Source organism: Trachurus japonicus, chromosome 10 (assembly GCF_045865225.1).
Source record: "Trachurus japonicus isolate A0001 chromosome 10, Traja_1.0".
Lineage (NCBI taxonomy): Eukaryota > Metazoa > Chordata > Actinopteri > Carangiformes > Carangidae > Trachurus > Trachurus japonicus.
In genome coordinates this window covers 35,279,514-35,305,034 of record NC_140916.1, presented here as the reverse complement: position 1 = coordinate 35,305,034, position 25,521 = coordinate 35,279,514, and the positions used below count along the sequence as shown (strand labels likewise).

General features: G+C 42.0%; 2 non-coding genes across 2 annotated transcripts; both read left to right on the top strand.

Annotated features, from left to right (window-relative positions):
• Positions 1–2,905: 2,905 nt before the first annotated feature.
• trnap-ugg (transfer RNA proline (anticodon UGG)) lies at positions 2,906–2,977 on the top strand. Its single transcript has one exon. It is a non-coding gene; the product is annotated as a tRNA-Pro (tRNA).
• Positions 2,978–3,314: 337 nt separating this feature from the next.
• Positions 3,315–3,386, top strand: trnap-cgg (transfer RNA proline (anticodon CGG)). Its single transcript has one exon. It is a non-coding gene; the product is annotated as a tRNA-Pro (tRNA).
• The last annotated feature ends 22,135 nt before the right edge of the window (positions 3,387–25,521 follow it).

Sequence of the window (25,521 nt, the reverse complement as noted above, 5' to 3'; positions counted from 1 at the left end):
AGCCAGGCTAATTATTGGTCACTCTGAGCTCGGACCTCCGGACCAAAACAGCTGTTTCCTCCTGGGAGAGGTTCAGCCTCTGGCGTCGCTGTCTCCTCCGTCCATGTCAAAGTATAAAATGACAAACTTGCAGTGCGCATCACCCGCGGAGCAGTTAAAGGTGAGGAGAGGAGCTCCTTTGATTGGTGAAGATCCGAATCGACTTCTCCTCCTCCTGTCTCCCTCCCGCCCTCTCTCCTCCCTCTTTGCCGTTTGCGCCGGTGGGAGGGACGAGGGGAGGGCTGCGCTGGTCTAAGTCTGACTGCGCGGCCCACCAATCTTGCGAAATGGACCTGGGCCACACCCCGTTGGCGTGGCGAAGCTGCGCTGATGTTAGACTTCACCTGGTCTAAGAAACTAGGGCCCTGAATCACAACAAAGGCATCTACAGTTGTTTCTCATACCTTGTTTGTTAACAGTTTCGGTGTTTCGGAGGAAAACTGAATACTACATTCAGACATAATGAACTTCTATAATATATGGCATCTACAGTTGTTGTTGTTGTTGTTGACTATACATGTATTTTGTCGTTACATATTTATGGCATTTGTGTATTTTTGTACAAACATCCAGTGATGAATTCCTGTTTCTACATACAATGGACCCTTGTGCACAGAAGGCCAATGACCTGTATATGCACAGTGCTCTGGTGTGAATGTAGATATGTTTCTGGCTTATAGAGAGACTCTTTCATATTCTCAGACGGTCATTTTGCAGAGCCACATAGAAATCACCATTCATGCCAGATGAATTCCCCTCCGAGGACCCGCTCCATGAAAGCTTATAAATTGACTTTTCCTTTTTTATGAACTAGCCTTGGCTTTAGGATATGAAGTTCATTCTGGTTGGTACACTTTCCCATTTCCCCCTCTCACTTACTCTTCCTCTCCCTTTTCTCTCTGTTTCTTGCCCACTCTCCTCTCTCTAAGCATGCATCACAGCCATGCAGGCGTTCATGTAATAGAATGTGATAACAAATCCAAATTATACTGTGGAAAAAAGTGCTTTCATTTGTCTTAAGAGTCGCTGAGCGGGGAGCTCCAAAATGGGACTTTAGTGAAAGTAAAGAGATTTTTTTCCCCCCTTTTGCCAAGTGTGTATGTGAAAAATAGATCATTATGAAAATCCATGTGTACCATTTTCTTTCCGAGTAGATTTATAATTTTCTGTCCCCTCTGTCAGCCATTATTGCCTCAAACAAAGACAAAGGAGGATGCATAAGAATGAGGAGGCTTTTTTTTCTCCTTCTTCTTTCTCTTTGAATGTCAGGACTTAAAATATTTTCCTCCGCTGCCTGTTCCTCTACGTGGGGTGAAAGTCTATCGCTGCCTCTCCAAGCTTCTGAGCAGCTTCTGCTTGGAGTAAATACAGAGCTTTGTTATGACTTTTGAAGTCTTTTTGTGTGTCTCCCTTGAAGGAGCACATCAGCCAAGTGGAACTCCAAATCCATCCCTGTGTGTGAAAAATGATTAGAGAAAATGAACTTCCAACGCGTTTCATCACTTTCGTACTCTCTGTCTACTTGGCTGGAGTCCCACAATCTAAAGCGAGCAGAATACCTGGAGTGAAAACACAGAGCGCACAGAGCAGGCAAATGCAAACCGAGCGGGGGAACCATGAAGTGAGGAGGTGAACTTGCTGAGGGTCACGCGCAGGATCTGAGCACGGTGTGGATTAAAGCAGTCAAAGGATTTTAAGTGACTGGCAGTAAAAACGCTGGAACAAACAAACACGTACAACATTCAAATCCAATCAGCGAGTCAACATTAAAAAGCCATTGTAGCTCATCTGACTGGCAAAGTGTTTTTCTTTCCTGCCATCATTTGTCAGACTGATGGAAAAACAGAACAGAGACATTACTGCCTTTCATCCACAGACAACGGTCATCACCTAAACTCTCACCTGCTACAACTGTCACACACATTAAAGGCTTGTGTGTGTCACGTTGGTGGTTGGGCTCATGCTAGCGTAAACTTTGGTTCTGTCCGAAGCTCAAACTGCAGCTACAAACAGTTTGAATGTTCACTTGTTTTATTATGGAAAGTTAGCATTATGCTTTGGCAAGCATAGTCTCAACCACCTGTCACTCCAAGATGCCACGCCCTCAGTTCAGCAGAATGTTAAAGCCTCTGGAAACCCACAAAATCCACAAAAGCCTTCCAAACTATGTAATTTAAGGCCTTATGTACATAAGATTAAACATGGCATATATGTAATTAAGTTATGGGTGGCCTGTGATGCACGTTCAAGTTATGCTTGGAACATGCAAGTATATACTGGGAAGCCAGCTGGTGGAGCCCCAGAGAAAAAACAAAGGATGTGTGTTGTGTTGGAAATGACTGAAGGACTAAGAGGGCACAATGTGACCTGTAACAACTTTTTGACATCTCATGAGCTTGGTCAGGCACTCCTCAAGAAAAACATCACAATGGTTGGTACTGTGATGTGCAACAAACCTGAGCTGCCACCTGCTCTGTTCACAACAAGGGGGAGAGAAGTCTTTTCTTCAAAGTTTGCTTTCACTCAGGACACTGCGGTTGTCTCATACATCCCAAAGAAAAACAAGAATGTCATCCTTATGAGCGCATTACACAAGGCTGCAGAGGTGAGCACACGGGCAGACTGAAAACCAGCCATCATCCTTGACTACAATGCCAATAAAGGAGGAGTGGACAACCTCGACAAAGTAACAGGCACATAGAGCTGCAAGAGGAGAGCCGCCCGCTGGCCTCTTGTGATATTCCACAACATCATTGACATATCATCATACTATGCGTTTGTCATATGATATTCAAATCCTGGGTGAGCCCTTGGTTACATATGAACCGAACTTCCAGATTTTGGGGAATAAAACAGGCTCATAAGAGGCTCGTTGGTCTAGGGGTATGATTCTCGCTTTGGGTGCGAGAGGTTCCGGGTTCAAATCCCAGACGAGCCCTTTGGCAGGTAAGATCTAAGGATGGTCATTGACAACGACCTGACATGTGTCTGGTGAAATTTGTGATCACTGTGTGGTGTATTTAAACAAAAAGTTATAGAATGTTCCTAAAATGAAAGCAACTCACTGTGTTTCATTGACAGATTGAAACAAGTTGCTTATGTACTAACCATTGACTGAGATCTAGTTGAGAATCATTTAATGCTTCTCTGGTTGTTGGAAAGTTGGAAAGGTTTGCCACATCCATGATTCGTAACTAAAAGTGTGAATGACCAATAAAAAAGTGTGCATGTCTGATACATATTTGAAAGATAAGGGATAAATCATGGCCACACAGGGCTCGTTGGTCTAGGGGTATGATTCTCGCTTCGGGTGCGAGAGGTCCCGGGTTCAAATCCCGGACGAGCCCTATAGTCATAGACAATGTCTTCATGTGATACTGGTGAGAACCCAATATGTTGTAGGGTCACTAATGAAAAAGCTAAAAAAGCACCACAGACGAGTTTCACTGACAAATTTAAGCATGTTGGGCCTCTACTGACCATTGACTGCGATCTCACAGAACCTTTTTAGGGCATCCCGTAGTTGTGTACACAAAACAGTCGGAAAGGTTTGCTGCAGTCATGTTCCTAACCAAAGGTGCAAAAGACCGACATAGAGTGCGAGAGGTCCTTGGTTCAAATCCTGGACGAGCCCTTGGTTACATTATGATCCAAACGTGTTCATTGAAAAAGCCCTCACATACAACTCAGTGTCCATGTGAAAACTTTATATTTGATCCCAAGAGACAGAACTTCCAAATTTTGGGGAATAAATCTGGCTCGTTGGTCTAGGGGTATGATTCTTGCTTTGGGTGCGAGAGGTCCCCGAACGAGCCCTTAGGTGGGTAAGTTCTAAGGACGGTCATTGACAGTGACCTCACGTGTGTCTGTTGAAATTTGTGATCACTGTGTGGCGTAATTGTACAAAAAGCTATAGAATTTTCCTCAAATAAAAAACATAGATGGTACATATTCAATGATGGATCTTCACACTGACAGAGTTGTTTATATTCAGCTTATTCAGGTAAGTTTTTACAACAAATATACCACTGAAATGGTGATCCTGTGTTATCATGGTATCTATTATGACGTATGACACATTGCAAAAGGTATCATAATCAATAAAGAATTATTATTGATATATTTATATTTATCATAGTTTATATCATTAATTTTTTATGTGTCATGTATGCATCCCACAGGCATCAACAAGAAAGTGTAGGGAATCACAAAGGAGAATGGATGTGAAGTAAAGAAATGGCAGACAAGCATCAAGAACCACCTTTACACAAGTGGGGAGAGACTGTGGCCATCCCTGATGAACCACATCCACATTGTCCACGCGCATGAAGATCCCCTGTTCCCTGTCTGCCTGCATAGACCTACCACAAGCACCTCAAACAGCTAATCCCGGGTATGCTCTAAATGAAAATTCACTTTAGAAATTTAGTATTCGGCACATGCTTATTATATTTTATAAATTTCTATGCATGTTTTCAATATTTATTTTGTTTTCAAATCTTTACAGAAATCTAGCCACCAAACCATGCTACAGGCTAGAAAATGTGCTGAGGAACAAGCGTTTTCTCAAAGACATCTCCCAGTTCAGCCCACTGCACCAGACATCTAACCTGTGTTCCACAGTGACACCCTGAAGTTTGCACCCAAGAATGTTTTTTTTTTTTCATACCATGGGATGTTGTGTAGGTAGATTTAAAAACGCAAATGTTATAATGTTCAGATAGTACAATTACATGCAGTCTTCGCTTATTTTACATTTAATTCCATTTAATTTCTCTGAACAAAGTCAGACAAAGTGCCCTTTTAAGCAACCCTTTTTGTTTTGCTACTGCAGTTTTTTGTAACGTATAATAGTTGCTGTTTTTGTTTTTATTTTTTAGCCTTTTTGTTCACATTACATTTTGGCAGCTGAGACTGCAGTTTACATTTTAAGATTAACATGAAGACATTTGATATTCCAGTCTCTCATGGAAGATAAAATTGACTTTTCCTTCCAGAGAGGAAAGTTAGTGTGGAAACAACAATAAATAGTGGTCTGTTGGAGAAGTGCCGCAGGATGTAGGATCATTTATAGTTATATATTAACATTAGGAGAAAGAAAAGTTCTGCTGCTCAGCACTGAATCCAAGCAGCAGGGAGTGTAATAAATCCCTCAGGCGTCTACAGAACAGAAACCAACAGACACATATTACTCAGATACATGACACACACACTGATCTGATGAAACATGATTGCTGACTTGTTTCAGTGTTACTCAGAGTCAGCGGAATCTGACTGAGTGCACCGCTGCTCCACTCTGTCAAGTCACAGAGCTTCATTAGTAAAATACAGTTTGTGGTTTTAACGTTGATAATGGCGATCTCTGACACAGTGTATTCAATGAAATTAATTTTTCCTTCATCTATATCTAAACTCAACAATACTCCATGATGACTTTTTTATTCATTTACATAAAGGCAAAAATCTGACACATTGACATAAATATTCAAAGACACTCTGTCTCTCTTATAAATTGACTTATTATCCAATTATTAATTTAATTGCTTGTACAAGCTTCACCTTTCAAGAGACATGTCAGCTCTCCTGTGAAGCCTGGATGCTGCAAAATCCAGGGAAGACCGTGTCGATTTGTGACATTGCCTACTGGCTGCAATCATCCAGTCAGGCTTCAGGGTAACTGACATCTACCCATTCGGTTACATGCTGTCATTCCGACATCCCACCATTTAGACACACCACCATTCATATCGCAATTCTGATATGCGAACGTCCCACCATTCCAACAAGGCTTTAACATAAGGAAATATGTGTTACTCAACAGGTGTTCAGGTGTCCCTAGTTCAATAGAGAGTCTCCTCTTTCCTTTGAGCTGTTTGGTGTTTTCAGAGTCATAGTACAAAATATTCTGTGGGTCTTGAAATATTACTCAAAATGCCCCAAAACGCTGGCACATGGCACTGACCATTTTATAAAAGGGCTGGCGCTCACTGAGTTCATTCTCTGCCCCAAGGCAGCCAAAAAAAGAAAAGAAAGCTTGTGGTCCAACCCCAACCGAATGAATTGTACATGTTTTTGACCTGAACTCCAACCGACCCAATGAAAGAGCAGAGCCTACAGTCTATGGCCAGAGCATGCATTCATTTAGTACCAAATGTTTAATCTTAAAACTTCTAAATGAATGTGTGCTCTGGATCCATTCTTTCCTTCTGCTCTTGCTCCTTTGAACAATAACAACAGATCGATTTGACAGTGTTTCCATGGCATATTTGTGTTGTTCCATCTTTCAGTGCCTCTTTGTGCATCTTAGGTAAGAGCAGCCACAAGTAACAGCGGTGTTTCGAAGTGGGGGTGTTTCGGAACAGCGGGGTGTCGAAGTGGAGGTGTGTCGGAATGGAGAGCTGTCCCCGCACAACATGCATGGACATTTCAATTAATGAAGAATTTATTTTTATTTGACCTTCTTTCTTTAAATTTGCCAATTCCTTTGACTGTATGGTAGATTGTGGTTCCAAGTGGTTTGCCGCAGGTTGGACTTGAACCCAGGCTGCTGCTGACCCTCCTTATCTGATCCACTTTTTCAACTCAGTGTTTATTCAAATGGGAAAATAAAAGTAATTCCCATCAAATTAAATCATTCTCTTAATTTCTTCAAAGCTGACCCTTTACTTTTCATTGGACAATATCGACATGCAGTTCTTGCTTGTCAGCAGCAGTTGCTCTCAGTGTGATTCACTTTTAATATGTAAAAGTTACAAAAAATTTGCTTCAAAGCTTTGATTTTCAGCCCAGGAAAAAACACTTGTACATTCATGCCTGTACTCGCCTGAAGGAGCCTCATTAATAATCATAGAAAGAAAGAAAGAAAGAAAGAAAGAAAGAAAGAAAAGCATTCTAGTCATTTTATATTAAGTGGCGCAGCATCTCTGAACCTGCCTGACCGGTAAAATAATTGGAAAGATTTAAAGGAGCCACTGATTGAGAATGGTGTTATGCCATGTTTTAAATTCTAATTTAAAAGTTTGCAGCAGCAAGTGAAAAATGTTAAACTTCTGTCTTTCCAGACAAATATTATCCATAGTACATCAGTTATACGGCAAAGTGAAGATTTATATAGGGAAGATGCTGTTGCTTTGATGCTGGATGGAGGAGCCAAAATGATACAATATTTAAAGGTTGGGTCTGGAGTTGTGTGCCCAAAAATAAATGTAACGGAGGTCCGCGGGTATAGTCACAGTCACAAGGTACCAGGAAGGAGAAGTGACAGCGTGTGGCGGTTAGCGGTACTTAAGTTAAACTTACTCACCCATAAACGACGTGCTAACCAACTTGCCAAGTTCCCATTGAGCTCTTGGAAAAATGGTTAACATTGTCGCCCGCAGTGCTGGAGACCCGGGTTCGAAACCCGCTCAGGGCAGTAGTGATGGGATCGGCAGTACTTTTGACTGTATTGAATTACTAGAATCAGTTCCTTAAAATGAGTCGTTCAAAAAATTTGTTCACTGAATCACTACCCCCCCCCCCCCACACGGTGAACGGGAGTCCTCGGTGCACAGTACATTCACTTAACATGATGCTACACAGCTCTGTGCATGCAGTTACACCAGGCAGTGAGTGACACAGCGCCACATTCAGCACAGTACGTGAACCTGAATCCCGTTCTCTGGTGCAGGAATCATGAGTGAGTGAGTAACAGCTTCCCCAGCGGCAGTTCTCTGTGTCCAAGGGCGTCAGTTTACTTTGAAAAGTGGTGGGGACAATTACCATATGCACCCCCCCCACGCCGCCGCACCACACCTGTTTCCCAGACCGTCATAGACTACCGTTCTCAATAGGACCGGCTCTGGCTCCAAGTTTGAGCAAATAAATGAGCAAAGACCCGACGAGGTCCGACCAGTGTTTAAGCCTGGACCCTGGACCTGATGCGGCTGGACTCACGAGCATTTTTTTTTTTTTTAATTCTCCGCCCGACCGCAGCGAAAAAAAAAAAAAAAAAGAAGCCTGTAGTTGTGTTTAGAGACGTGACAGGTGGAGCATGACAAGCTGGTGATCAGCTGTGGTCATTGAATTGTTAGACTACACTAGGTACAGTAGGTCATTTCAATTTGCGCATCTGTGTTTTTTCCTTTTTATTTTTTTATAACATCTATGCGCATCGAGAGTGAGTGAGAAACAGAGAAACAGCGGGTGCACCAGATGATTGCCAACTGGCAAAAACTGAAACGAGACGGTTATAGAGAGGAAAAACACAGAATATAGGCTACAATAGGCTATATGTCCAAAAGACTTTGTCCCGTCGTCACGACGTGAGTGAGGAAGGATCGGATGGTCGCCTAGGTTTAGTGATGAGGAAACTGTCACTGTCAGCAGCTGCTCCAAACAGGCACGTTACAAACTTTATTTTGAAGGGACAGATTAGATGTTGATTTCGTTAACAGTGACTTTGCACCCAAACATTAAGCATAGGGGTGCTGTCTCATCCGGTACAATCGACCCCGCGTGGAGGCCGTCCTTCAGTTCGGCGTCTGTTCTATTTTTCACGCGAGCCGTGAGCGCTGTTGTCAAGCTGGATAGACGGATCGTACCAGACATGAAGTCGGGCACAGAAAAGGCGAGAGAATCCGGTCAATTTTCAAAATAAAATGATGATTACCGGTAATGAAGTTGTTGCTTGTCCGTCTATAAATATTTGTCAGTTGCGTCTGTACACGAGACACACACACACATCCACAGAGCTAGAGACAGACCTGTGTGTGTGGAAAACCGAGTACAGACGAGTGGTCGATGTTTGACCGGTGCGGAGAGAGCAGGAGAAGCAGCTCCCTGTGAGAAGCGCCTGCGAGGACGTGCGCAGCGCCCGCTCCGGTCTGTGAGAACTCTTTAATCGAAGCTACATTGTTGTGAGTTGGCTCCGCGGCAGAAGCTCTGCGCCGTGCACACTGTTTCAGCTGCCTATTTTGTCATAGTTTATCAACGTTTTTTCGTCATTCTTAATTAGGATAATGTTAAGTTAATTTTGTGATGGGGACAAAATTGTTCTTGACAAAAAGTCCCCAGCGTAAATGACGCCTATGTCTGTGTCTGCAGTAGGTTTGCGAATCATGAGTGAGTGAGTGGCAGCGCAAACCTGAATCACGTCCTCAGCAGCAGTTCTCTGTGTCTGCAGTAGGTTCGTGAGTGAGTGGCAGCGCAAACGTGAATCACCGTGTCAGTATGTTCGCGAACGACACGGAGTGAATGGGCGGCCTCAGCCCCCAGTACATGCAGTGAACGACGCGCACAGAGAGTGAACTGGAGCCCTCAGCCCCGACTGTCAGTGAACGCATCACTGAACATGCACCGTTCCCTCGCAATGAGAGTCTCCGCCACCAGATTGGCAGGTCATTCAGTGATTCACAGAGCACACAGCAGTTCCACTATCGGCCTGCACGCTCGCTGCTGAGCTCAACTACTGAACTGAGAAAGGAACGAATCAGGTCAGGAAGTGATTCTAGTCAGTACGTTCACTTAAATAATTTGTTCCTTCGAACGAATCACTCACGAACACTACAGGGCAGGGCAGGTCACAGAACAACATTGGTGACATAATAGACTTATAGAAATGACATCCGTCTTAAGGGGCTTTCACACCTACCTCGTTTGGTCCGGACTTTCGGACTTTCCAGATAGTTCGGATCAAATTGACAGGTGTGAAAGCTCCCCCGGACCACGGTCCGGACTAAAGACCGAGTCTTTGGTCCAGCCTCAGGAGGTGGTCTCAGTCCGGACTATCCTGGACCAAGGTCCGCTGCTGCGTAGTGTGAAAGCATTTTTTTTGTAAGGTTCGAACTATCAGACCAAATACAGGAAGTCACGTCCGATTCGCTCGTGCCGAAAAAAGTAAATAGACAGAAAAAAAGGAAAGAGGAGCCGCGGCAACACTTGGGGAGAGGAGATCATATTATATCCAGATTTGGCCAGAGGGATGGGTGTGTCAGTGTAGGCTACACTTGTAAACGTTTACACGGAATTAAACAGTGTTTAATATAAATCCCCAAACGATACATGCATTTTTTTTATATAGGCCTAGCCTATTTTTTTTATACATTGACCCGAATATATATTTTTTCCGCCGAAAAAAGTCTGAAAAAGACGGATATTTATCAGCGGGTGACACCAAACAACGGCTGCCCCAGCAAGTCAGAGCTTTTATTTCTCTCACACTCACACACACAAGTGACCTGGAGAGATGCAGCCGCATCTGACAGGAGGATCGCGTGTGTGTGCACATAGCGCGTGTGTGTGTTCCCCTCCACTACACAAAACAGCTGATCGATGCCACTCTCATCAATTGCACAACCCTCTTTTTTTCTCTCCTTTCATCAGCTCTAAACTCACTCTTCTGCACCGCGATTACAAACCACAGCGTGCTTTCCAGCAGTAGGCTATATTTTTCTTTTTTTACACATAGCCTATTTTTATTTTATTTTTTTCAGAGAACTTTCTATGGGTTAACGTCAGACGCACGCTCATCCGTCATGACATCGGTAGATCCTTTAGTCCGCTGTCATAATAGCCGTGTGAAAGCGAACTTTACTGGACTATATGGAAACAATGTAACAAAAAAAAAAAATTAAGTCCGGACCTTGGTCCGGACTATTAGGTGTGAAAGCGCCTTTAATCATCAACTATGGGCTTCTAGTCCTGTGTGGTGGGGGCTGTGTCTGCAGCGCCCCCTCCCCCTGCCTGCATTTTGGTCTTTTGCTGCGTTTTGTTATGCACGTCGACATTTCTGGGTGGAGAGCGAGGGAGTCTGTGTTTCCTCTCCAGCCAATGACAGAGCTCAGGTGAAACTATGTGCAGCAGAGTAGGAGGCTCAGTGCTGCTCGCCACATTAGCTGTCCCTGACGCTGCTGCGTGCTAGCACGTCTCTCTCTCTCAGCAGTAGCAGGCAGGACCGCAAAGAAAAAGAAAAACAGTCTGAGTGAAGCGCTGGAGCCGCGGACCGATTCCCGACCGTCATCAACAACTAAAGCCCCAAGGGGTAACAAGTACGGGCTGTTGTAGTGAGCTAGCTCGATGCTAACTTCGGCTAGCAGTAGAGGTTAGCATCCGCCGCTAACACCGTCTTCCCAGCTCACAACGACAGCTTAACAACATAACACCGGAGGCTCCCGATGTTGGTGACGGTCGGCCATTGATCCACGGCTCCAGCGCTTCACTCAGACTGTATTTCCTTTCCTTTGCCTCCTGACAACTGCTGCTGTCAGGGACAGGAGGCTACACAGTTGAGCCTGAGAGGAGGGACCCAATGTTTCAATGTTTTGTTTACAAACTGCAGCGAACAAAACTCCAGACTCTACCTTTAAAAAATAAAGTGAAATGTGTGGCGGCCTGGGAAAACCCGTCGGATGTCGCGGACGTTCGATTGCGGCAAATAGCCAAAATAGGTGGAAAAGTACTATTTCCACGATTTTGATATTTTGTGTGATTCTGGTACTTTGAACTCCCTACTACATCGTGGTGAATAAATATTTTAAGAAAACAAAACGGAAAGTACTTATTTTTATGTTTTTGTGGCGAGTATAAGGCGTTTCGTTTCCAGCTGAGCCGCAGCACCAGCTGAGCCGCAGCACCAGCGCTAGAGGAGACAGGTCTGTTGTTGTTGTAGATGTAGCATTCAAGGACCCTCGGAAAGCAGAGAATCCCGCGATTCAGATGCTTTTTTACAGCTGATCTTTATCATAAACGGTTGTTGATGTTTTGTAAAACTTGTGCAAGTGCCGATGATGAGTTCGGTTTAGCGCCGATGCTACGTTCTGTTTGGCATTGATGCTACGTTCGGATTAGCATCGATGCTACGCTAGGTTAGCGTCTGTTCCCGTACCACGTGATCACACGCACCCTATATGGTCCATTCTTGTCACAGAGGCACCATTCAAGGACCCTCGGAAAGCAGAAAATCACACGATTCAGATACAGTTTACAGCTAATCTCTATCATAAACGGTTCAGAAGCTGTTTAATGTTTTGTAAAACTCTCGTCTTTAGAGGGTTAAAACAGCAACGTTCTAGTTAAAGCCATTTTTCTCACTTTTCAGTTTTTTGGTCATAATAGATTAAAATGCTCATAACTTTTGATCTGAGAGGGCTATCTCAGTCATTCAAACAGTTATGAATGGCTGAAAACGTCTAGTTTATGGAAATATCAAAACATGAAAATGTCAAAATCCCACCATGTGAAGGGTTTTCCCAGGCCACCACACAGATGATTTAGATAGCAAATTTGTCAAATATTTTATATTATATTATATATTGAATTTCACCAATGACAAAGTGAACTGGATCCGATTTACGTTTGAGAACATAGAGACAGTTCACAAAACAAATTTCCAACACTGAAACACCCAATGATGCCTGTTTGACATAGAACACAGAGCACAGACCACTGCCCACTGCCGACGAACCCATTCATTGCGCTACCTCCACGCGATACATAGGCTATGCGCGGTGCACGCAGGGTTCGACTCCCTGATGTTTTTACTAAACTTAACCAACTCCTTTCTACATTGCCTAAACCCAACCAAAGCACAGAGCAAGGACATTTATTTTTTAGCAGGAGCGCCACGGCTGCATCAGACTCGCACCTGGGTGAAACTTTGGGGGGGGGGGGGTGCTGTCCCCACGGCGCGATCGTGTCAAGCCGGGCAGGAAGTCAAACCACGAGAAAAACACATTCGGAACAGCGGCCCCTCGAATTTTCGGACTGGCAGACCGTCGGAATGGCGGTCCTTCGGAATGGGAGTCCACCCCCCCCCCAGTCACTGCAAAAATGGCAGATTTCTATGCCTCATCAAATTGAAAAAATATTTATTTCTTTGTAGCATATTCTTTATTGTGTAAAAGAAGATGAGAATTTAAATATTCCCAGCACTTTCCGTGACACAGTATTCTTGCTTACCATATAAGAGGCCATTAGAAATGACTTTTTTTTTTTTAACATTTAGGGTTTTTGTTTTTTTTGTTTTTTTGAGAAAACACGTCCTATAATCAAGGATTCTTGTCTGCAACAATCACAAAAAGAGACTGCATTATTCAGGAAGGACTGAATAGCAAGCAAACATGTTGGCCTTATTCACCTGTACCTGTATCTATTTATTTATTGAATGATTGATTGACCAAAATTGGATTGCATTACTGATAGAGGAGCCGGCTGGACATGCTGAAATATCAGGCTGACCAAAAGAGAGAGAGAGAGAGAGAGAGAGAGAGAGAGAGAGAACACTCCGAAATGCTGCTTTTAATTAATTATTAATTAATATGCTCCTTCACCAATGTGAGAGACACAGCCAGATGGAGCTAAGATACCAAGCCAAAATCTAAACAAACTGCTGACTGGCTTCAGCAAATAGCTGTCCCAGTGCTGCAGAGTAGAGAGATGAGGTACAGCATGAAGAGATTAACTTCAATAATGTGTAGCTACTATAATGTGTCTCTAGACACTGCTCCATCAGAAGAGACCAGGCTGCAGCATTTCCTCAAACTGTAATTAACTAAGATGGTACCTACAAAATAAAACTATAAAACACTATTTGACAAATATTAATTGTTTTGTTAATTACCTTTAATACATTTAAATTTCAATAATGGTATGAAATGAGCATACAGCATATACATCCAAATAAAGCTGTTGATAACTGATGGTTTAATCAATTAGGTATATTAGAAATGCTATATTTTACTGTTTTGCCTCCTTGCTCTAGTTAGCTCAGAATCTCAGCACAAGGGCACTGCCAAGATGGCCGCTGGGTAACAAGACTTCCCTATAAGGACCTTGACAGTGCTCTCTTTGTTCTCTCTCCTCATCCCACCACCACCTCTCCCTTAAAAGCAGTTCCCTTTCTGACACCTCATTGATCTCCACTCATATTGTTTAATGCGGGGCCAAGGAGTCATATTATTTGAACTTTCTGAATGAGATTGCTAATCGATACCTTTCTTTTCAAGTCTCTTTTCTCCTCACACCCAACCCTAAACCTTTCCACTTGTGCCCCTTCACAATCCCAAATCATGGACTCATCGATATGTATTTTCTAGGGGCTCCGAATTGTCTGCCAGCGCGGCTGATTCGCTTGCCCGGCCTGACGGGATGGGGCCAGGCTGAAATGCTCCCCTGTCAGCAGCAGACAGGTATATTTAGTATTTAGCCATTAGCAATGCTCATTGATTTGAACTTGGGAGGAGAGGTGACAATATACCTCTGATTTTCTCTCTTTCCTTTCTTCCTTTTTTCTTTTTGGTCTCAGGATGTATCATGGTATTGCCTGCAGCTGCACTAAATCCTGCCAGCCGACTGTAATGACTGGAAAATGAAATGGAGGTCGAGGGTTGAGGCTGAGCCGGAGAACATTAAGCGGCTGATCAATACGGCACTTGGATTTTCCTGGTCACATTAAGTAGCACATCTAATATGCCCCTGTGCTCATCGATGCTCGGCACCGTATCATTTAATTATGCTGTGATGTGTTACAAGCAACTCGCTTAATTCATTAAAATTAGGTAAGGCGGCCCTCTCTCTGTTCTCTCTGCTTCTTTTCCATGTTGGTTACTCTAGTGTAGAGTGTCCAAGGAAACATGATGTTCAATTAAAAAAGAAAAAAAAAGTTTGTCACACTATTGAACATATCAATTGATCAACCAAATTAAACAAACACAAATAAGACATGCCACAGTTTCTGGAGTGTTACCACTTTTTTTCAGCCCGCATTTTAAATAATAATACAAGAAAACAAGAAAAAATCTTTTGCACACATTAAAAATGGAAAGGCGTGTTGTTGTTGTTTTTTGGCTATGTATTTTTCTAACTCTGTCTCATCTTCTGTCCTCTTTACTGATTTTAGGAGATAGTTTTCTATAGCTTCAACCATGATTTGTATCAGATTTGAATATAAATCTGTAATTTGTTATGCCACTATATTATTACTTGTTATTTAAAGGAATAGTTCAACATTTTGGCAAATTGGCCCATTGCATAATCCCTATAATTTTAGGCGCAGGTTTGTTTCCTTTAATTGTCGGTGCAAGCTATTTTTAGAACGGTGGAGCAGAGCCGTGAGCTGCTCAGAGCTACACTACGGAGGCTAATGGGATTTCTTGGTTTCCCTCATCAAACTCATCAAATACACAATCCAACAACTCCACAACGCTCTGGTGGACAAGTTGTGACCTGCACATTCACCACGCTATGAGATAATAACACAACGTTACCAGACAGAGTTGTTTTAGAGGGAAATACAGAGACTGCTTGCTGAAAAACTGCCCCTGACAGGAACGCGCATCAGCGGTTTTGCATGAATTTATCTCTAAAACAACTCTGTCTGGTAACGTTCCGTCACTACATTACTGAGCCTATTCTTGTCTTTCACAGTGAGGGACCCAACCCAGCAGATAAAAGAGAAGGTTAAAATGGACTCGATAAAATTGGTGTCAACATTACAACTTCTCAGCTTTCGATAAAAAAGCATGCGTGGTGGGCCTTTGTGTAAATTGCATCTGTAATAGCCTCAAATGTGAGATTACTGTCAATAATAGTGCCCAGGTATTTGTACTGTTGCTGCTTTAAAACTCTATATCTCTGCAGTGTCTTGAATTTTTGTACAACTAAACCAAGACCAACCATGACAAAACCAAATTCAATTCTAGTGGCTTAAAGTTCAAGGTCTATCTCTAATTTTGTTAACCTTTTTTTTTTTTTAGCCATTATTCAAGAATTCACGCAGCAATAGCGACAGGATTTCACACAAATGGTTCATATTTTACATGATGCTCAATAAAAACAGATGTCACCTGACACTGGAAACCACAAGCTGGTAATTCCAACTTTGAAAATGTATTTTAATGGCTTGTTTGGTCAGCCATTGAAGTTATTGTTTAAGTGTTCTTAAGGACACAGGAGTAAAGGTCTCTTACAGACGTCACTTTTCTGCCCATGTCCAAGACTCTCCTCTCCGACTGTTAAGCTTTCATGCTGTGCAAGAGGCTCCTCAGGGCAAATCTTTCCTATTGTTAACAGTATGTGTTCCAACAACAAGGTTTTATCTTTAAACTGCCTGTCTACGCTTGGATTTGAGCAAATATTCGCTTATTTATGAAACACTGAAGCATCTCACCACTCTGCTTTGGCATTTAAAATAAATTATTGTGATTGTTCTGAGGGAGGTAGAGTGTGCTGAGACTACAGGTCAGAATCACATGGCCTTTTTGACACTGATTGGCCCACAGGGGGGCTAAATACTCTGAAGAGAAGAGCATGTTTACTGTGATATTTAGAGGTGATTGAATGAAAAACAAATATTACAGACACCACAACCCCAGCATTACCTCTGATAATGCCAACTACTCTCAATTTCCCCTTTTAACGAGACTCCTCTTGTAACCAGACGTCTGACAGAATAGAATAGAATAGAATCACCAAACACAAAGTAAGAGACAAAGACTGAGCTGTGATTTCAGCTGTAACAGCAACACTCAGAGAGAAGGTTAGAAGAGTGACTAAATATATTTGTATGTATTTTTTCAGGGTTTTGTCTTATCACAGCTATAAGAGAGAGAGAGAGTCAAATAGACATGCAGTACAGCAACAACTAAGCCCAACACACAACACAGTCTAGCCTCTGTCTGGGATCCACCATAGTTAGTTTTGCTTTTATTCACTTCAACTCCAGAATGTAAGAACTTTATCAGAGGCAGGTCTTCATGTCTTAACGTCCTCTATTTGATGTGTAAAATTCATCATAACAGTAGTCCAAAGCCTTATTATCCATATTCCCTCCTGCTCTCTCTGCTCAGTGTCTTATGTTTAGTTCTTCCTCTAATGGTGTCAGACTGCACTGTTTGTATCTGGTACCTTTTGTATTGACGTTGTGAATGGTGGTACTCTTTGAGTATGAAGCCACACGCAGATGCTCATATTCCCATACTGTAACACCTAAGTTGATGTTTAAAGGTAGAGCCTATACCTACTCATCCTGGCACAGCCCTTGAGGCTTCTGTTGCCGACGCTCCATGCAGGGGCTCCATGCAGGGGCTGCCCCTGTCTTTGGAAGCCTACTATACTATAAGGTTCTCAATGGGCCTGAACATTAAAACCTGCTCCAACCTGTGTTGAAGTGGCCCGTCTCACTAGCATATAATTATAAGAAAAAAAGCATACCATCTTCGTTAGAATGGCAGCCAATGGCAACGAGATGTTTTGATTCTGATGAACGTTAGCTGCAGCCTGATGCTCGGCTACTTACGTAGCTTCACCTGTGCTTGCATCGATTAGCAGTTAAACATAATAAGATATTGATAACGTCTATGTATAACTTTGCGCTGGTCCTGTTGGTCAGATAACTCGCCCCCCCCCCAGCCCCTGTCGTAATCAGTTCTTGTCTCTAGACCAGCAGGCGTTGGTGTTTGTCTGGAACCAGACAAGAGCTGGTGCTTAGGCAGTCGAAAAGCAAATAACTTCAGATTGTTTTCGGTTTCAGACTATATTTCTTTTTCTTTGCTACTAATGGCGCTTTTCCACTACACAGTCATGGCACGCCATGGATTATAAGTACAGCTTGGTTTAGGTGTTTTTCCATTACAGCCGAGTTCTTCATAGTTCCTCCTCCTCCTCGTCTCGCTCTCTCTTTTCAATCTTCTCGTCAGCTCCAAACTCACTCATCTGCACTTCTGTTACGGACACAGCAGACATTTAACTCACATAAGATAATAACAACAGTCTCAGTACTGATCAGTGGGCGCTGTTGTCGGTTCGTTTTTAAAATTAGCGGGTTTGATTCTTGTGTCGGAAGTCGACTCTTCCAGTGACGACGCTTTGGCCAATCAGTGGAAGGCAGTTGGCTGACGTCATGTTTTAGTATCGCTTTGGCTCGCTTGGAACCAAAAAAGTACCAGGTGGAAAAGCACTGCACGCCCAAATATTCCTGTGCACTGTCATTGGCTGGGGGAAACACACTGACTCCACCAAGAAACGTCCTGACTACAGTAAAAGATCAAAATACAGGTAGAGTGGGGGGGGGGGGGCTCTGCAGACACAGTCACCACCACCCATGAGTAGAAGCCCATAGGTGATATTAATGAGGATTTATCACTGTTCTGCCTTTGAGCACACACTGTGATTGACGTACAGCAAGTAACAGGATCCCAGCCCCATATGAAGTGTGTGAAGACTGACATTTAATGGATATTTGTTTTTGACGATAGCCAATATCTCCATCTGCTCCAGTCTACAAACATCCAGCAGTATCTGGCATCAAAGACCAGCAGAGGGTGTGTTTACCATCCTGCTTCTACCTGTAAATGTCAGGGGTGACAGATATTTTGAGGTAAAGTAAAATTATTTAGCTTGAATGTAAAATAGTGGACAGCCTCAGATTTGATTTTTCACACCTACTATATTCTTTTTCCACCAAGCATGGCATCCATTCTCTTCAATCCAGCTAAGATTCAAACATTCACACACCATCACCTTAGTTTTCTTTGGATTTAATGAATGTTAGTTTGGTTAAGGTCTGACGTGTGTATCTCTCTACTTTGTTGCAGGGTTGTAACACTTGAAACATGACTGATCAGTTCACCTGCTTGTCTGGACCTTCTGACAGTATCAGGGTAAACTCCTTTATCCTTTCTGCTCCTGTAGTCGCTGGAGTTGGAGCTTCAAGTGTCATCTCACTCAGCTCTTTTTTAAAAAGGTTCTGTAAATGACATTTTAAACTATATGAAGCTGCAAACAACTATTTTCTATGTAAAGATGTAGTAATGGAGTCCTGGGGAGGGAATGACGTCACACCTGTGTTGTGTTGAAATTTGAGTTTTCCCCCTACATGTTGAATGAGATATTTTAATAGAGATATAGAAAGACTACAGCCTTATGTGTAGCCCATGTAACAAGTGTGGAACAGATTTTTTATTTTCTTTTGAAATGTAACCTGTAACTGTAATTGGTGGATTGTTAGACAATGTATTTATGCATAGGCCCATAAATCGTATGCTGGTGTGGTGTATGGCATTTCTGGAGTGCTAATAAGAATTAGAGAATAAGAGTGAGAAAAAAAAGGGCAGCAAATCAAACAAAAACAAAACCATGATCTGAACCAAACCGTGGAATTTGTGAACTGTTCACCCCCTTGTGTTTGAATACCTCATGCATGCAGTGAGCTATGATTTTCCAGTTTCACTGACCCAGAGTTGACAGTAAGTGTCAGACTTTGTTGAACCTGCTCTCGGATTAGAGCCCAGGTGTGCTGAGTCATTTCCCCCAGTGTAAAACATGACTCAACAGTGGTTGATATCCATGATTTCATCATTCTCTCTGGAAAAAAAAGAAAGAAAGAGAAAATCCCCAGACCTTTAACAGGAAGCACACACATAATTCCCTTCTGCCTTTGCTTTGACAAAGACCATGCAGAGCAGCCTCTGTGATTACAACACCTTCCACCAGACAGTCCAGATTCCAGTAACAAAAGACTTTTAATGAGGCCTAATTAATGGCATTAATAGTATAGACATTTTCATTAGTTACTGTAATGACTGATGCCGGTTGTCTTGTAGGTGCGAAGGCCCCGGGGGAGGAGTGGAGTGGAGGGATGGAGAGAGGGACTTTATTAAACTGATGAAGGAGCTTGACAGTAAATCCAATTGAGCTCCACAGCCCAGCCAGAATCATTGGTTTTCTGCCTCTTCGCTGGCATTATCTGGCTGCGCTCAGCACCCAGGGAGCCATTTGGGTGGTAGGGAAAAATAAATCCAAGGTAGTGTTAGGTATTATGTGGCAATAATACTTAAACACATCTATTCCTTTCCTTTCATTAATAGAATAACGTCCCAGCTCAGTCATACACCTTCATAGAGCTTCTTTGGAGCAGAGACGCCCTACCTCCCTCTCGAACCTCCATTGTTTCAGTGAAACACTTTAGCTATGATTAATGAATGTATTCTGAAGCGAGAGGAACTTGCCTGGAGCTAACTGGAACTCTTTAGTTAAGCTTTCTCAGATAATGGCCCCTCTTTTATCTCCTACAGTAGATCTATCACCATTCCCAACTCCTTCCTCCGTTAGGGGGAGGATTTTGCGGAGCCTCCTCTAAACAGCCAAGCTGTTATTGTTATGTCTTTGGAATAACAGAAATTGCGAGGTGCAGGTGCGTCTGCTCGTTTAAAACTCAGTGAATGGGAAAAAGTGCTGAGTAGCATGATAAGTGGAGAAGGGAACATCTGTGGTGCTATTTGTCACTGTTTAGTGGTGTAGTGTGTGTGTTGTTTTACATCATGTAGTCCGTTTTAATGCTATTACAGGTCTGTCCAGTCTTGTGTTTCAGAGAAAGTTTAAAACAAAAAAAGGACTGATTGTGGTTTAAGAGGATGGCTCTCTGACGCCATTCCACTCCATCTGGAATGTGAGTTTTGTGGATCAATCATCTGTATTGACCCAAACCAAAAATAAGCACAGTTTTTATTATGCCTAAAATAAAATGAGGAGATACAGCTTCACTGTGACATCATAATATTCTGCTAAATGACTTCTGCTGTAATTCAGGAATAAGGGGCCTAAACCATATTTCCTGCAACTTTCTTATGGGATGTACCCGTAAGGTGGTGGTGAATCACTGTGTATTATATTTGTTCTACATTCCAATAAACTGAAAAAGCACATTTTTCCCCAAGAAAAGCTCTTGAAGTTTGCTATTTAAAGAGAAACTATGCAGGATTTTTAGCTTAATCATACAGCTTTAGAGTAATTGTGATGGTTTAAGGACCAAACTATGAGATAATAATGGAACATTATGAGACAGAGTTGTTTTTGGGGTAAATTCATGCAAAACCGCTGATGTGTGTTCCCGTTGGAGGCAGTTCAGCAAGCAGTCTCTGTATTAGCCTAGAAAACAGCTCTGTCTCGTAATGTTCCATTATCATCTCATAGCGTGGTGAATGTGCAGGTCACAACTTGTCCACCAGAGCGTTGTGGAGTTGTTGGATTGTGTATTTAATGAGTTTGATGAGGGAAACCAAGAAATCCCATTAGCCTCCGTATATTAGCTCTGAGCAGCTTGCGGCTCTGCTCCACCGTTCTAAAAATAGCTTTCAAATTAAGGTAACAAACCTACTGCTATGACTATAGGGATTATGATGATGGGCCAATTTACCAAAATGTTGAACTATCCCTTTAACAATACTGATCAGGCTGTTTCTGTCTCCTGCTGTAAGATTATGAAATCAGCAAATAAAAGAAACAACACAAGGCTCTCAGTTAAAGCTTGATAACGGCTGTGGTCCAGTCAAATATATTAAACAAAGAGACAAGAAGTCAAATAAAGAAACAACGGCAGCATGATGAAGCTGTGCCGGAGCTGTAACATCCATGGCTGATACTCACTCCAAACAGCCAAGCCCCTTCAGGCTACACACACACACACACACACACACACACACAGAACTCATCAAATTACTGAGCAATGAGGCGTGGAAAAACAGCCGCGTTCCACAATGCAAAAGAAACTTTGACATTGTGTGTGTCTTTCACACGATGAGCCACCCATCTTGAACAAAAGCCGCCCGACACCTCGGTCTCCGTGGGTCTGTGGAGCTGCTGGGCGAGCGGCTGACAGACAGCGCCGCAGTGCTGCTCCTCCACTGGAAAAGAAGTTCATTACATCTCCAAAGCAGCCATCCGTCAGACAGGGGACGGCTCAGGGATTAGCCACCTCGCCTTGGTCCCGTCTCCCCTGCCAGAGGTTTTTTTTTTTAGGGGATTATTTCCACATCTGGAGCTCATCTGTCAATCAGTCAACACGCAGGGCACCTTTTGTTTATACTACTCATCGCCGCTGAGAGGTGTTTTTTTTTTTTATCTGACAAACAGGAATGGGACAAATGATCGCTTCCCCCTGCTTTATGTGATTTAGTGTTACACTTTCCAATGGTAATGTTAATAATAAGATTTAATGTTTCAATAAATGATGATAACGAAAAGCTTTATTCTTAAACTGGAAGTTCCAAAGGTTCTGTTGCAAACTTGACATACCTTATGCATTACTGGACATTGATGTGGGATATTAAACATGATTATGATGGTGATGGTAATTTGCCCAATTTGGAAAATTAAACAAAAGTGTAATAAATAACAAAGTAAGTTCAAGGTTAATCGTATCTTAATCGTAATGTATATGATTCCTTTGTATAGTTTTACTTTATAATCTCGACTACCCTATTTTGTCTTTTTTTTTTAAATGTCTGTTTATATTATGGCTTATGTCATATGCTTCTGTGTTAACTTTTTAAGCACATTGAGTCCGCGCATGTCATATGAAATGTGCTATATACATAAAACTTGACTTGACTTATCAAATGAAACCAAACTTAATTGCTTAATCACTATGCTATGCTAATGGATAATTCAGGATAGTTTTAATAGTACCATTACCAATGCAAAGACATAATTAATGAATGAATGGATGGATTGATAGGTCAATAAATGAATACATAGAATGAAGTTGGTAAAGTAAAACAAAACTCAGTGAACACAAACAGGTAGGCATACAGTAGCTCCCACATTGCCCTCATATGATGCAAAAAGAAGAGCAGCGATGCACACTGCTTTTCTTTTCTTGCACATCCCACACTACCTGTGTCTCAGCTCCTCCAGTCTGGGGTGAACATTGCTGACATGCCCTAAAGTTCATAGTGAAGGCAGCTTCTCTTCTCTTGAATAAAGACGTTTTTCCTCCACCACAGTGTTGTGAACAGGAAAACACCATATGCCTAGGATTAAGAGAGATCTAAAGAAGGTTTGCATCATGGAGTGAGGAGGCAGTTGTTGTTGTTTTTTTTTTATTCTGAAGGCTTAGGAAGATGAACCTCAGTACCTAGCTTCACCCATAAAATCTATGTGGTCCTTTATCTAAGACATTTTAAAATCAGAGTGTAAAATAACAAAAGCAGGGATTATATTTTCAAATGAAGACAAAATACAGTGTGTGTGTCACATCCATATTAATAGCACTTAAAGATGTTTTTAATCATATGACTGATAATAATTTGAGTGTGATTCCACATTAGCAGCCCATGTTTCCAAATGTATGCTTATTAAACTCTTGATACACTTTATTTTAATTTATTTCTCATTCTACAGCAGCCACACTTCACCACAATGCTCAGTTATAATGTGAGTTTCTCTTTGTACCAGCCCAAACATAATAAATGGTGCATGTTGCATATATGTTAATGGAGAGCAAGATCACATGCAGCCTCCTACAGACATGCATGAATAACTTAAATTGGCAATTACGTCATGTGTCGTGTTTGAAAAAAGTAGCATCAATATCATGAGGCGTAATAGAGTAATAAATCTGTAACAAACATGGTTTAGTTGTTAATTCACTGCTCTCACCTCAACATACAGTCAGATAGAGAAAATGTGTTTTCATTGATTTCATGTCCCCCTTTAGTAGCTACAGAACAAAAGAATGAGAAACTGCCTGGGGCTACGATGAATACCTCATTTGCACAAACATATCACACGTACTGGTACAGAGCAATTCCACATGCACACTATCATGCATATACATTTGTGTATGTGTGCATTTGTATAGTGGTTATGTAAATGACCTTTGCAAAACTACAGCTATGCTAACTGCATTCTGCATCAGTGGTAACTCCATAACCTCATAGTGTCATACCATGTATGTTTTGAGATGCCCCCACTAACCCAACCAAGTCGTGGGTATTATGAGTAGTAAGAAAACCTTTGGGGAACCAACAAAGTGAAAACCCAGAAAGACAATACCAGGCATTTTGTAGACCTTAAATGCACCGCTTCCATGTGACGTCATGTAGGTATCCTCCTGCTGATGGCCGTCTGCTGCAGCGGAGCAGCACGCAGCAGGGGACAGAGGAGGAGGGAGAGAGTGAGGTGTAGCCTACTCCGAGTAAAGTTTGTCAATCAGGGCCGTAGCTGGACAATTTTATGTTTCTAATCGAGTCCTCAGAGAACAATTACCTAACGTTACACGTTCGCACGCTTCCTCTGCAACCCAAAAATGAAGCTGCGCTCAACGTCCAACACGTCAAATAGCGGTTTGAGGACACATTCACATTAAGGTATTTTCCCGAAGCTAACACAACAATCGCCAGCTAAACTCACAATTCAGTCAGAAAACATCAAACGTGTGTGTGTGCGTGCGTGCGTGTGTGTGTGTGCGTGCGTGCGTGTAGAAGGGCATTTAGGTAGGAAGAGGTAGGACAAATGACAAGAGGAGAAGCTGTTACTCAAATATTATTTTTGCAGTTTTTTTTTTTTAAACAGCCTAAACTGTTAAAATGAACATTTTTTGCCGATCTGTTTGTCTTAAAGTTTTATTTATCACTAGAGAGCAATGACTTGGAATGAAGTTGGTTTGATGTAAAAAAAAAAAAAAAAAAAAATAGCTTTGATGTAGCTAAGCTACTTTTGTCATTTTATTGTAGCATAGCTTGCTACATTTCTCTGGTGGGTAGCTTCAGTGTAGTGAAGCTTCATTTCATGTAGAGTAACTTGTAGCTTAGCTCACTACATTTTCCAAGTAGCTTGCCCAACACTGCGTGAATGCAGCATGAAAAATACGATTGAGTTGCTTGTGATATACAACCACAACGCTAGATGGGAGGAATTCCTACACAATGTACCTTTAAATTCAAATAGTTAGATTTCCTGGCTGATGTGGCAACTGATGCCATCAGGCTGTTTTCTTCCTGTCAGCTGCTGTCCACCTACATCAGTAACTTTAGGATCATTTTATAACTGATGATCCTACAGTACATTGAGAATGTCAGGATCCAGTACAGTGAGTGGCTACATGTTCATCAGTTCACCATCATGTAATTACTGGTACAATATCAGTGAAGATTAAAAGTTCACACACCTGTATAGGGGGTCAGGTGAGTAGACCCCCATCATTCACTGTTACATGAGAGACACTGTTTGAACCTATAGAAGCTATGATCCAAAACCAGAACCAGCAGGTCCAGAATCTTCCTCTTACCTCTCATCCTGCTCCACTTACAACACAGTGAATATACCGTCCTCACATTGTTGTGAGTCATCATATATAAGATTCAATCATTCATATTTATATCACAGTTGTACCACTGCATATTGGTTACGTTACGCTAGATCAATATTTGCATTACGCTCTACTGTTTATTGTTTATACCATACTGTTGTAATTTTGATTGTACCTCCAGGTGTTTACTCTTTATTTCTTTGCATTTACGTTTATTAATATTCAGACTGTAAGTGTTCACATAGTGTTTACCTCAGCATATTTATGTCAATATTCAGCCTGTTTATTTTTTAGTAGAGCTAACATGTTTGAATATAAAGAGTTTGTATCAGCCTTAATGAATTGTTCTGTTTTCCTCTGTCTGCCCCCGTCAATCAACAACTATATTACAGGAACAACTAGGAGTTTCATCACTGTAC